A 12446-nucleotide genomic window follows, 5' to 3' on the forward strand; every position below is an offset into this window, starting at 1 on the left:
GTAGAATTGTTTTGTTGGAAGTCTAAGAGGTGCCTTCCTCACTGTGAAGGGCAAGGGAACACTCGTGAGTAGTTACCTAGCTGTACCATTCGCAAAGCCACCTGTGGGGCCCCTGAGACTGGCTCGGCCCCAAACTGTCGAGAAATGGGACGGAGTGAGAGATGCTACCAAACAGCCACCCATGTAAGGACAAATATTTAGATTTATTTTTTAGGATGTTTTAAACACTCTTCACCTCACTGAAGTTGTCAGCCGATCTGAAATATGGAGGAAGAGTATATTTAACTTTTGTGTTTTGTTTAGTGGTCACATGAGATTTTGAGAGTTCAAGACAAACTGTTGTATGTGAACATTCCCACTTTCAAATGGCACCATTGTGTAACGAATGTAAGGCAATGAAGGCAGACGAAGGTTGAGGATCCAAATGCAGCTTACTTTATTACTAACAAAATACAAAGAAAAACCCTCAATGGGGAAATAAACAAGAACAGAGAACTCAGGCAGGGAACACAGACCAGGCTAACTACATTCACAAACATTCAACGATAGACAAGGACTGAACCAAAAACCGGGGTTCTGGCTCGCAGACCGGGGCAGGCGAGGGCTCTGGCTCGCAGACCGGGGCAGGCGAGGGCCGGAAGGTGGAAGCCCGTCTTCTCTCCCTCCTCCGGGCAGACGAAGAGGGCCGCGCTGGCTCGCTGGTCGTGGCAGGCATGAAGGGACAAACCACGGGCAAATGGAGTACCAACACTGCGGGAGGAGTGGCAGGGCTCTCCTCGATGACATCCACAGTGTATGGTTAAGCGCAGACCAGCAGAGTCTCCTCAATTAAGTCTTGGAGCGTCCAGCCGTGCGTCGTCGGTGGCAACCGTTCCTGGAGCGCACAACTCAGGTTGGCCCGAAAAAACGCCACCAGGTCGGAGTCAGGGAAGTCAGTGGCACCCGCAATTGCGAGGAAATCGCGGGTGTAGTCCTCCACCGGACGGTTTCCCTGCATGAGCAGGTTTGCAGCTTGCTCATAACACCGCTGGATCCATGTTTATGGTCTATCGTTCTGTAACGAATGTAAGGCAATGAAGGCAGATGAAGGTTGAGGATCCAAATGCAGCTTACTTTATTACTAACAAAATACAAAGGGGAAAAACCCTCAATGGGGAAATAAACAAGAACAGAGAACTCAGGCAGGGAACACAGACCAGGCTAACTACATTCACAAACATTCAACGATAGACAAGGACTGAACCAAAAACCGGGGTATAAATACATGAACAAGGGACAAAGGGGCCAATGAACAAACAGAACTCAAAACAAGATAACAAGATGATAACAGAAGCAAATGGCAAACTAATGAGGACAGGTGAAAACAATGACAGAAAACACGAACGCTAACAAGACTGTGGAGCTACAAAAGGGACAACAGTGAAAACTATGGAATAACAAAAGGGACAAAAATGGAAAACAAAGGGGCAACGGTAAAACAAGACAAGGTCATACATAACACATTGTTTATTTAGGTGTATTCAGGACAGGCAGGTGACTGTAAATGAACTGGGGTTTCTCTTTATGAGCATGGAGGTGCCTGAAGTGTCAGAGGATTGCTCACTCCATCTAAATCTGGTGAAGATGCCAAGTTACCAGTAAGATCAAAACGGTATCTGAGAATGACTAGGGCCAACAAGGTCTGGAAGTTTCACAGAAACTTTTCATGTGTCTTCTAGGTCATGGTTTGGATCTATGGTGGAGGACTATCATATGGTTCAGCCTCAATATATGATGGTTCGGTCCTGTCAGCGTATCAGAATGTGGTTGTGGTGATGATCCAGTACAGATTGAGTCTGATGGGATTCTTCAGGTAAGTCACAAAACAATATCTTTAATTACTGTGATTTATGTCTCTAATACAGTAATGACACCAAATTTCATAAAACCATTTTGTGTAAAACATGGTCCTATACATGTAAACGATTGCTTCTGAAATAATAATAATTTAAAAAAAATAAACGTGACATGCTATCCTCATTTAAAAATATATTTTTTTGTTCTCTAATTAATAATGCAGTTTTATGTCCTTATATATTTATTGAGAGATTACTTTTAAAAATGAAACTGTCACACAGCTGGGGCATTTAAGTGAACTGCAATAATTGTGATTTACCCATTCAGACCCCAGTTAAGGACCAAACATATGACCATGCTTTATTTCAGCTCTAAATACAGCCATAAATGATAATCAATAATGAAATACAATTGTTTATAATGTTTTTATAGTTGTTTCTGGTTTCCATTACAATGGACATTGGTTCTGAATTATGCCATATTTATATTTTATTGTTCATAAAGTATTAATATGTGATATGACACTCACAGTTTGTCTTAGCAGCATCTAATCTAAAAATATTTTTTTATTTGGGTGACACCAAATGACAAAAACTTTTAAAAAAACATGGAGTAAAAATTTATTGTGACCAAATGACCATGTTTCAGTACATATGTTATACACTTTCTCCATATACACTGGTGGCCAAAAGTTTGGATGAATGTACAGATTTTGCTCTTATGGAAAGAAATTGGTACTTTTATTTGCCAAAGTGGGATTCAACTGATTACAATGTATAGTCAGGACATTAATAACGCGAAAAATTACTATACAGTTTGAAAAACTTCAAAGAGTTCTCATCAAAATCCAAAATTACATCTTTGCTGTCATTCTAGCTGTCAGTTTGTCCAGATACTCAGTGACATTTCACCCCACACTTCCTGTAGCACTTGCCAGAGATGTGACTGTCTTGTCGGGCACTTCTCACACACCTTACAGTCTAGCTGATCCCACAAAAGCTCAATGTGGTTAAGATCCATAACACTCTTTTCCAATTATCTGTTGTTCAATGTCTGTTTTCTTTGCCCACTCAAACCTTTTCTTTTTGTTTTTCTGTTTCAAAAGTGGCTTTTTCTTTGTAATTCATCCCATAAGGCCTGCACCCCTGAGTCTTCTCTTTACTATTGTAATAGTGATGGTGCTGTTTTTTACATACTTTGTGATCAGTTGAATGGTACTTTCGTACCAAAGTACCAATTTCCTTCCAAAACAGCTAAATCTGTACATTATTAAAAGTTTTTTGTATATATTCAAACTATATATGGCCACAACATTAAAACCTCCTGCTTAATATTATGTAGGTCCCCCTTGTGCCACCAAAACAGTGCCAACCTGAATCTCAGAATAGCATTCTGAGATGCTATTCTTCTCACCACAATTGTACGAGCGGTTATCTAGGCTACCGTAGACTTTGGCAGTTCGAACCAGTCTGACCATTCTCTGACCTCTCTCATCAACAAGCTGTTTCCATTCACAGAACTGCCACTCACTGGATGTTTTTTGTTTTTTGGCGCCATGCACAGTAAATTCTAGAGACTGTCATGTGTGAAAATCACAGGAGATCAGCAGTTACAGAAATACTCAAACCAGCCAAATATCTTAAGACAAATGCTTTTGTGAAACATCTTATGTGCCCAAGACTTTTGCACAGTACTGTGTATATATATATATATATATATATATATATATATATATATATAAATGTAATCTACATCAAGATTTTGTGTTAAAATGTGTCTGTGTGTAGATAGACAGATAAATATACACTGTAATTACTCTGTGGTCTTAATTTATTGTTTTATCTCTCAGATTCAGTGGTTGTGGCATGCTCCTACCTGGAGCAAATATTGTGTTTTTGTATTTAACAACAAATTTAGATTTGGGAAAGATTTGTTTTCTGATTTCAGCACAGGAGATGAACATGCACCAGGAAACTATGGTTTTCTGGATCAGGTGGCAGCACTCCAGTGGGTTCAGGAGAACAGCCACAGATCCAGCATCAGTAACCATCTTTGGAGAATCTGCAGGAGGAATAAGTGTATCCTTGCTGGTAGGCATATTTATCTGGATTTATTTACAAATATACTGGATATCAATAAAGATATAAAGTGAAGGGATCAAATTTACCTGAATCTGCAATTAAAGGGATTGTTCACCCAAAAATGTAAATTCTCTCATCTTTTATTCACCCTCATGCTATCCTAGATATGTGTTATTTCTTTCTTCTGCAGAACACAAAGATTTCTAGAATATCTTAGCTCTGTAGGTCCATACAACAATAGTGAATGATGACCAGAACTTAAAGGAGATAAAAGCAGCTTAAAATTAATCCCAGTGGTTAAATCCATAGCTTCAGATGTGATACAATAGGTGTGGGTTAGTTATTTTTTACTATAAATCTCTACTTTCACATTCTTTTTTTGTTTATGGCGATTTGCATATTTTTTTGCATATCGCCACCTACTGGACAGGGAGGAGAATTTATAATAAAAAGGGACTTAAAAATGTATCCATTTCTCACCCACACCTATCATATTGCTTCAGAAGAAATGGATTTAACCACTTGAATCTTATGGGTTACATTTATGCTGCCTTAATTTGCTTTTGGCTTCAAAATAGTGGTACACATTCACTTGCTAAAGTTGAACTACTGATCTAAGATATTCTTCTAAAAAATATTTATTTGTGTTCAGCAGAAGAAAGGCAGTCATTCACATATGGGAAGGCATGATGAATTTTCAACTATTCCTTTTATAACAACCAGTTTGTCCAGTTGCAAAAGGGGGAGTATACATTTTTTGCAATTCCATTTGGTGATGCTAGTGGTACAGAAATTACACACTTCAGCTTTAATCTGCTGAGTACATAGTCACCTCCTTTTGTCATTTTGCATTCAAGGTTCTTTCCCCATTGGCTTCTGGTCTGTTCCATTGAGCCATAGCAGAGAGTGGCACTGCTCTTTGGGATGGTCTTTAGATGGCCAATCCTTTACCATTAGCTCAGGTATCATTTCTTTCCATATGTTTCCTTGATATTTCAATTAATTGAAGTTTAACCCCTTATATTGATCTTAATTTCAGCATGTAGACAAATCATCAAACTGAGACTTCAGTAGTAAATCAAAGATTGTTGAATGCGTAATGAGCTGGTCTGAAGAGGAAGCTAATAAATATTCCAAATAGGTAAATCACTCACACACACACACACACACGCACACACACACACACACAAAAGAAACGTCCGCTCACTTTCAACTGCTTTTATTTTCAGAAACTTAACATGTGGAAATATTTGTATGAACATAAAAAGATTCAACAACTAAGACATAAACTGAACAAGTTTCACAGACATGTGACTAACAGTATCTGGTGTGGCCACCAGTTGCATTAAGTACTGCAGTGCATCTCCTCCTCATGGACTGCACCAAATTTGCCCGTTCTTGCTGTAAGTTGATACCCCACACTTCCACCAAGGCACTTGCAAGTTCCTGGAAATTTCTGGGGGGAAATGGCCCTAGCCCTCACCCTCCGATGCAACAGGTCCCAGACGTGCTCAATGGGATTGAGTTCCAGACTTGGTTGGCCATGGCAGAACACTGAAATTCCTGTCTTGCAGGAAATCATGCACAGAATGAGTTGTATGGCTGGTGGCATTGTCATGCTGGAGGGTCATGTCAGGATGAGCCTGCAGGAAGGGTACCACATGAGGGAAGAGTATGTCTTCCCTGTAATGCACAGCATTGAGATTGCCTGCAATGACAACAAGCTCAGTCCGATGATGCTGTGACACACCATTCCAGACCATGATGGACCCTCCATCTCCAAATCAATCCCACTCCAGAGTGCAGGCCTCTGTGTAATGCTCATTACTTCGACGATAAACGCGAGTCCATCCGTCAACCCTGGTGAGACACAACTGCAACTAGTCAGTGAAGAGCACTTTTTGCCAGTCCTGTCTGGTCCAGCGAAGGTGGGTTTGTGCACATAGGCGACGTTGTTGCTGGTGTTGTCTGGTAAGGACCTGCCTTACAACAGGCCTACAAGCCCTCAGTCCAGCCTCTCTCAGCCTATTGCAGACAGAAATCACCAATGGAGGGATTGTGCGTACCTGGTGTAACTCGGGCAGTGGTTGATGCCATCCTGTACCTGTCCCACAGGTGTGATATTCGGATGTACCGATCCGGTGTTGTTACACGTGGTCTGCCACTGCGAGGACGATCAGCTGTCCTTCTTGTCTCCCTGTAGCGCTATCTTAGGTGTCTCACAGTACGGACATTGCAATTTATCTCTGCACATCTGTCCTCTGGCCTCCATGCAGCATGCCTAAGGCATATTCACGCAGATGAGCAGGAACCCTGGGCATCTTTCTTTTGGTCAGTAGAATGGTGTCTTTAGTAGGCTTTCCGTAGGTCTTAAAAGTCTTGATTCGGAGCAACAAGTCTTAAGCATAAGATCATGGCATTATATGTTGTATGAGGGATTGTTTTCTCGTTGCGTTTAAGTAGGGTGACCAGGTGTCCCGTTTTGAAGAGGTGTGTCCCAACAATTCTCTAAACATTGTAATTATGTCCTGGTTTCAGCTTGTAGGCTCACTGATTTTTTTTCTACTTACATTTGATGAACTCATTTTCTTTCTCGATATTATCTTCAGTATCGTTTGAAGAGAAGCAATTTCGAAGCGTTACACTTTGATTTGAGAATACTTTCATTCTAGTCTTTCTGCAAATCTGCAGAAATGTATCTGGATACTGTGGCAATGACGTCATCCTGTCATTCAGCTCAAGTAGAAATGCACAAATAACAAATTTGTTTTCACATTTCTTTTGAAAATGGAATTGAAGAACATGGAGCCTTGGAACAGATGACAGTGTTTTTGTAGACATCCTCTCAATGCAACTTTTTTGACAACTTTCAAATCTTTCACAGTACAGTTTTTTTTATTTATAAATAGTGATAAATATGCTCATTCAGTGTCTATAGGCTATATTTCCTTTTCATATTGCCAATAACTGATGTTTGCATCCTTATTGTTTACAGTACAATATGATGTACTTCGGAGTTGCAATGGATTCATATTTTCTCCCAAGCCCATAAAAGGAGATTATTCAGTATCAAGAATTCAGTAAAGTTCCTCTCATTACTGGTATTACTGATGATGAATTTGGCTTTTTGTTGGCCACAGTGAGTAAATATTCATTATACTAATATTAATGACACTCCAAATAGCGGTTATTGTGTTTTTATGTGAACATAAAAAACCCAGTACTACAACAATTGATACTACTCTAAAATCAACTGTCCTGAGATTGTCATTAGAAAAACGTATTCAATTATTACTTTTTTATATAAAATTGGGGAGAATAAAAAAAAATTATTCATTTTCATCATGTCAGACATCCTTATTTTTCATTGACCCATTTATAGTTGTTTACACCATTAACTAACTGTATGTATTTATATATTTGACTTATACCGTATTTTTACGAATGATGATCAATGTTATTTTCCCATAGTACTTTGAGCCTCCAGGAGGGACTGAGGGAATGGATAAAGAACAAGTCACCCAAACCTTAACATTTTGCTTTTCCTGAAGTAAGTACATTCACTTTACTTAATTTTGACTTTAAGTGCAGTTTCAAGTCTTTTTTGCCAGTCATGAAAAGTGCACTGTAACTTATTCTTCTGCTCACATATTTTTGGTTTTATTTTATTCATGTGTACTATGAATGTAATTGGCTCTAGCCTAAGGATCGATGGATCATTGACCTGGTGGCAAACGAGTACCTAGGCAACACTAACGACCGTGTTCAAATTCGACACAATTATAGAGAGATGATGGGGGACGTGCCGTTTAATATTCCTGCCCTCAAACTGGCAAAATACCACAGCGGTGAGAAGTGATGATTTATTGATTTTGTTCATATTGGACTGTACTGATTCTCAGAAAGATGCTGTAGGAGCTCAGAAATAGGAATTTGTCTGGAATTTTCTACAAAAACTACAGGTTTCATAAACTTTTTGGAACTATCATTATTTGTATTAGTTTATCCTTCACAGCCTAGTTTATTTATGTACAATTAAATATGTAAACTTCTCTTATTACAGTTTATTGAACATTCACATTTGAGATTATATCCTAGCTGCCAACCAGTGGCGGCTGGTGATAATTATTTGGGGCGCTTTTTTGTGGGAGAAAATAAATACAAAGCAGTACCAAAAAGCATGTTGACTACTTGAACATAAATTTTGCTCTCCTTTCTTTCTGGCCAGCAAATTTCTCAATGACTCTGATTAAAGTCAGTCATCTCAGTAACAAGTCTCTTTTCCATGGAGAGCAATGCCAGTGCATTCAGCCTCTCCTGGGTCATGGTGTTTCTGAGAAAAGTTTTTATTCTTTTCAAGGTTGAGAAGCACCTCTCAGCTTCAGCCGTGGTCATGGGTGTGGTAATGAGAACTTTTAGGAGAGTCACAGTTTCGGAAAAGACTTCTTCGAGATTATTCTCCATAAACTCTGATTTGATTTGAAACAGCTGGAATAGGTCCACAGCACCATGGCAGGCTTTGAATGCTTCCTTGCTGTAGATGAGACTGAGCTCTGTCTTCAGCTTGCTTCCACTGAGCATCGGGTACGCTTTCATTGTGCTGCTCAATGCATCTTCAGGAAAGGTATCCAAACCTGTCCCCCTGCAACAAGGTGGCAACAAATGCTCCCTAGTGTGTCCCAGGATCACAGACCTATAGAGATAATTAAATATATATGTATGATATATATATATATATATATATATATATATATATATATATATATGTAAGGTAGTAACCTGGAGTAGGCCACTAGTTGTCACAGTTGCAATGACTTTCAAAATAAAAATAGAGCCATTTGAGTTTGTGTCCCATAGAAGACGGTAGTTTTTGGTGGCTTCATATTTCATTTGATAATTTATTTTTATGTTGCCAATTTATTATTTTTGGGTTGCTGTTGTATAATATTAAAATTATGATTTTTGTAAGGATTTATACCAAACAAAAAATGTTTTCTTGAGTCTGTAGAATATGATATGTGGGAAGGATTTCTCTGCAGCACAACAATGTAAAATGATATTCAAACTAATTTCTATAACAAACTCAACTGCTGCAATCCTTTCACGCAATTTTACATTGAGCGCCCGGCGCATCTTTAATGGCCGAGAACCGTTGCTTTCCTCACCAATGGTGTGGAGAGAGTGTGTCCTTTTTTCTTTTTTTTTTCAGCGAACGCCTTGTGAAAGGTTTTTTTTGTAAATCAATGACAGAGTTTGGTTTAACTGCTGCCATTATCTCTGCGAAAGTGATCAGCCTAGCAAAGTTTTGGTGGAGTCACCTGCGCACTCGCAGAGCATAGAGCGTAAAGTTGAATGACAGGTGACAAGAACCAATCAGATTGGATAAAATAACATGTATACAATTCTGATTTGCCAGGGACGCAGCGACCTGCGCCCGGAGGAGAATCTTTAAGAAACCAATTAGACACCAGCTTCAGGTCACATGCTGCCCGAAAATTTAAGGACTCAGATAGACATCGATTTGTCCGGCGTCCCTCGTCCATGAAACCGCATGAAACATATTGAAAAACATAGAAAATAGTTAACCGATTAAAGACAGTTTTTATTAAATGCTGAGGCTCTTACTACCAGCCTGCACATCTTACGAGTAAACTATTTAATTTTTTATTTTATTTCATTTTTATATCATTTTTGTATTCATGTATATTTCTGGAATTTTGATGGGGGCGGCGCCCTAGCGCCCTCTATTGACAAGCCGCCACTGCTGCCAACACCACATACAGTGAAATGCCCTAGAAGCAAGGGTTTCAAACTGGGGGCACCAGAGCATGTCAGGGGAGGTGCAGAGAATGATGATAAATTCACCAAGTTGCTAAGATTAATAGGATTAATAATCCATAGTCCAGGCTAACCTTTCAATACACTTATGGGTCAAATTGTCCCAGCTGGTTAAATCATAGTTCATCAGGCACAATTTGCAAATTTTCTCCCCAACAAATTTTGTATTGTATTATCATCAATAACTAACCTCTCACTAATTTACAAATGTAAAATGTAATTAAAACTTTTGTTAGAATATACACAGATGAGCCATTATAACATTATGACCACTCACAAGTTAATAATATTGCTCATCTCCTAACAAGGTCACGTCACGGTCTGGGTAGATTAAATGGCAAGCGAACAATCAATTCTCGTGGTTAACATGTTGAATGCAGGAGAAATAGTCAGGAGTAAAGACCTGAGTGAGTTTGACAAGGGGGATGCACTGTGGGAAGACGACAAGCTGGGGGAGGGAGCGTGATGCTCTTAACTATGTTCTGATGGAAAACCCTGGTTCCTGCCATTCGTGTGGACATTTAATTTGGCACGTGCCACCTACCTAAACATTGTTGCAGGCCAGGTACACCCCTTCATGGCAATGGTATTCCCTGATGGCAGTGGTCACTTTCAGCAGGATAATGTGCCCTGCCACACTGCACACATTATTTGATAATGGTTTGAGGAACATGATGAAGTGTTCAAGGTGTTGCCCTGGCATCCAAATTCCACGGATCGCAATCCGATTGAGCATCTGTGGGATGTGCTGGATCAACAAGTCCGATCTACATCGCCTCCACCTCACAATTTACAGAACTTAAGGGATCTGCAGCGAATGTCTTGGTGCCAGATACCACAGGACACTTCAGGGGTCTTGTAGAGTCCATGCCTCGGATTCCCATGCCTATGTATATTTGTGTGTGTTTTTGTGGATGGGTGGGAGGGTGTTGGTCAGGTCTTGCTTGAACCACACACACAGATTTTTTCCTGTTTGTTTCTACTGACTTCAATTGTTTTTATATTGAGGTATTAATATTGTGACAACTAATGTGTGTCTGTGTATGCATGCAATTATGAGTATGTAACATTTTAAACTGTTCTACCATTTTAAAGCTTTCTTGTAAGTCTTTATATGAACTGTGTCATAGTGACCTGTGAGTACTTCTTGGGTACTTTTTTAGTGTCTTTAAAAGAGCAGATCCTGAAGGATGTAATGAAGTTTTAGGCCGAAAAGTTAAAGTTAGTTGATGTAAATCAGTGTTAAAAGTAAAAATTTACCTGAACATGCATTCAAGGGATAATAGACCCTATATAATAGATAATAGATGGTGTTAAAACTATTTTAAGTGTCGAGAGCACATCCATGTACCGGCTGCACGAGAGCAAATTTCTTCGCTCTTGCACAAAGCTGGATCCGCACTCTTGAATTTATGCTTCTCTCTTATGAAATCCTGCTCTCGGAGTGCGTGTGCACTTACAAATCTTTTATAATGCCATATAGCTTTGCCTCTGTTAATTTGTACAAATATTCTGCCTCTGTATATGTGGTATATAGAGGGAGAAACAATTCAGGAGTTTAAGGAATAAACTCGGCATTTACTTTTTTGGAACTGCAGCCTAATACACGGTTAAATTCATATGAATGATATTCTGATGCTGACAATGTAAAAGACATGAGCAGGGTCAAAATCACCATAAAGTGCCTTTGAGACTTCACAATTTCCACAAAAAAATCTGAGATTTTCCATTTAACTTTATATGTTTTGTATTAAGGAGACCGTAGGCTGTTAGAAATGCATATTGGTCAAGCTCCAGCACTTTTTATAAATTAACTGCAAGCTGACAATATACAAGCAAACCATAAAATATGTCCACCATGTCATGGACAAATTCAAAGTAGAATAAATACATTTTCATTGCAGTGATTATAAAAATCTGCAGAAAGATAATGTGTCCCTTTCCCAACAAAACATTTTAGTTATTGGTAAAAGTCTTTTGATAATAATGAAGTTACTGCCTAAATATGTTTTGCCCAATAAAATATGCGATAGTTGCACATTCTTTTCTAAATAAAATCTAACAACAAAGATATTTAGTCAAACTTTAAAACAATACTAACTGGGCCTCATTTGTTTATTAAGAAATTACACACAAGGTTTTGTTAACTTGTTAAAATAACTTGTTTATTTTCATAAAAGTTGAACATGACAGGGTGGACAAATGCTTTAATGGGTGAACTAGAAGAGAACAGGAACATTAAAGAAACAACAGGAACAACAAGAAACCCTTAAGCAATATAAAGAAGGATTTCAGAAATTAATTTTCTGCATCACTCTAATTGATCTTCCACATACTTCCAAACAGACGGATCAATCTGTAGAGAGCGCTTGTTCAGAGCTTGTGGTTCTGGCATTAGGCAAAGTATCTGCCAATCATGGTACCAATTGATGTCCTCCCTGGGACCTGGCCAAAAGAACTTGTTGGTGCCATTACGGTGCATGCACTTAATTTTCACACTGTGCCCTTCCACATCCATGATGACACCTGGGTAGCCTTCATTGTCATAATTGACAACGCACCACTCTTCGATGTGCTTTGACTCGATCATTTCTGGTCTCATTTGGGTATCTTGTGTCTTTCCACATGCTTTGGCCTTATCAGATGAAAGTGGAACATCAGTGAGAGTGACCTCCTGAAGATTAAAGCAGG

At 39.0% G+C, this 12446-nt stretch overlaps 1 pseudogene; it reads left to right on the forward strand.

Moving 5' to 3' along the window:
• Nucleotides 1-13: 13 nt before the first annotated feature.
• LOC127638019 (fatty acyl-CoA hydrolase precursor, medium chain-like) lies at nucleotides 14-7776 on the forward strand (annotated as a pseudogene).
• Nucleotides 7777-12446: the final 4670 nt, after the last annotated feature.

The sequence above is a fragment of the Xyrauchen texanus genome, chromosome 46, assembly GCF_025860055.1.
Source record: "Xyrauchen texanus isolate HMW12.3.18 chromosome 46, RBS_HiC_50CHRs, whole genome shotgun sequence".
NCBI lineage: Eukaryota > Metazoa > Chordata > Actinopteri > Cypriniformes > Catostomidae > Xyrauchen > Xyrauchen texanus.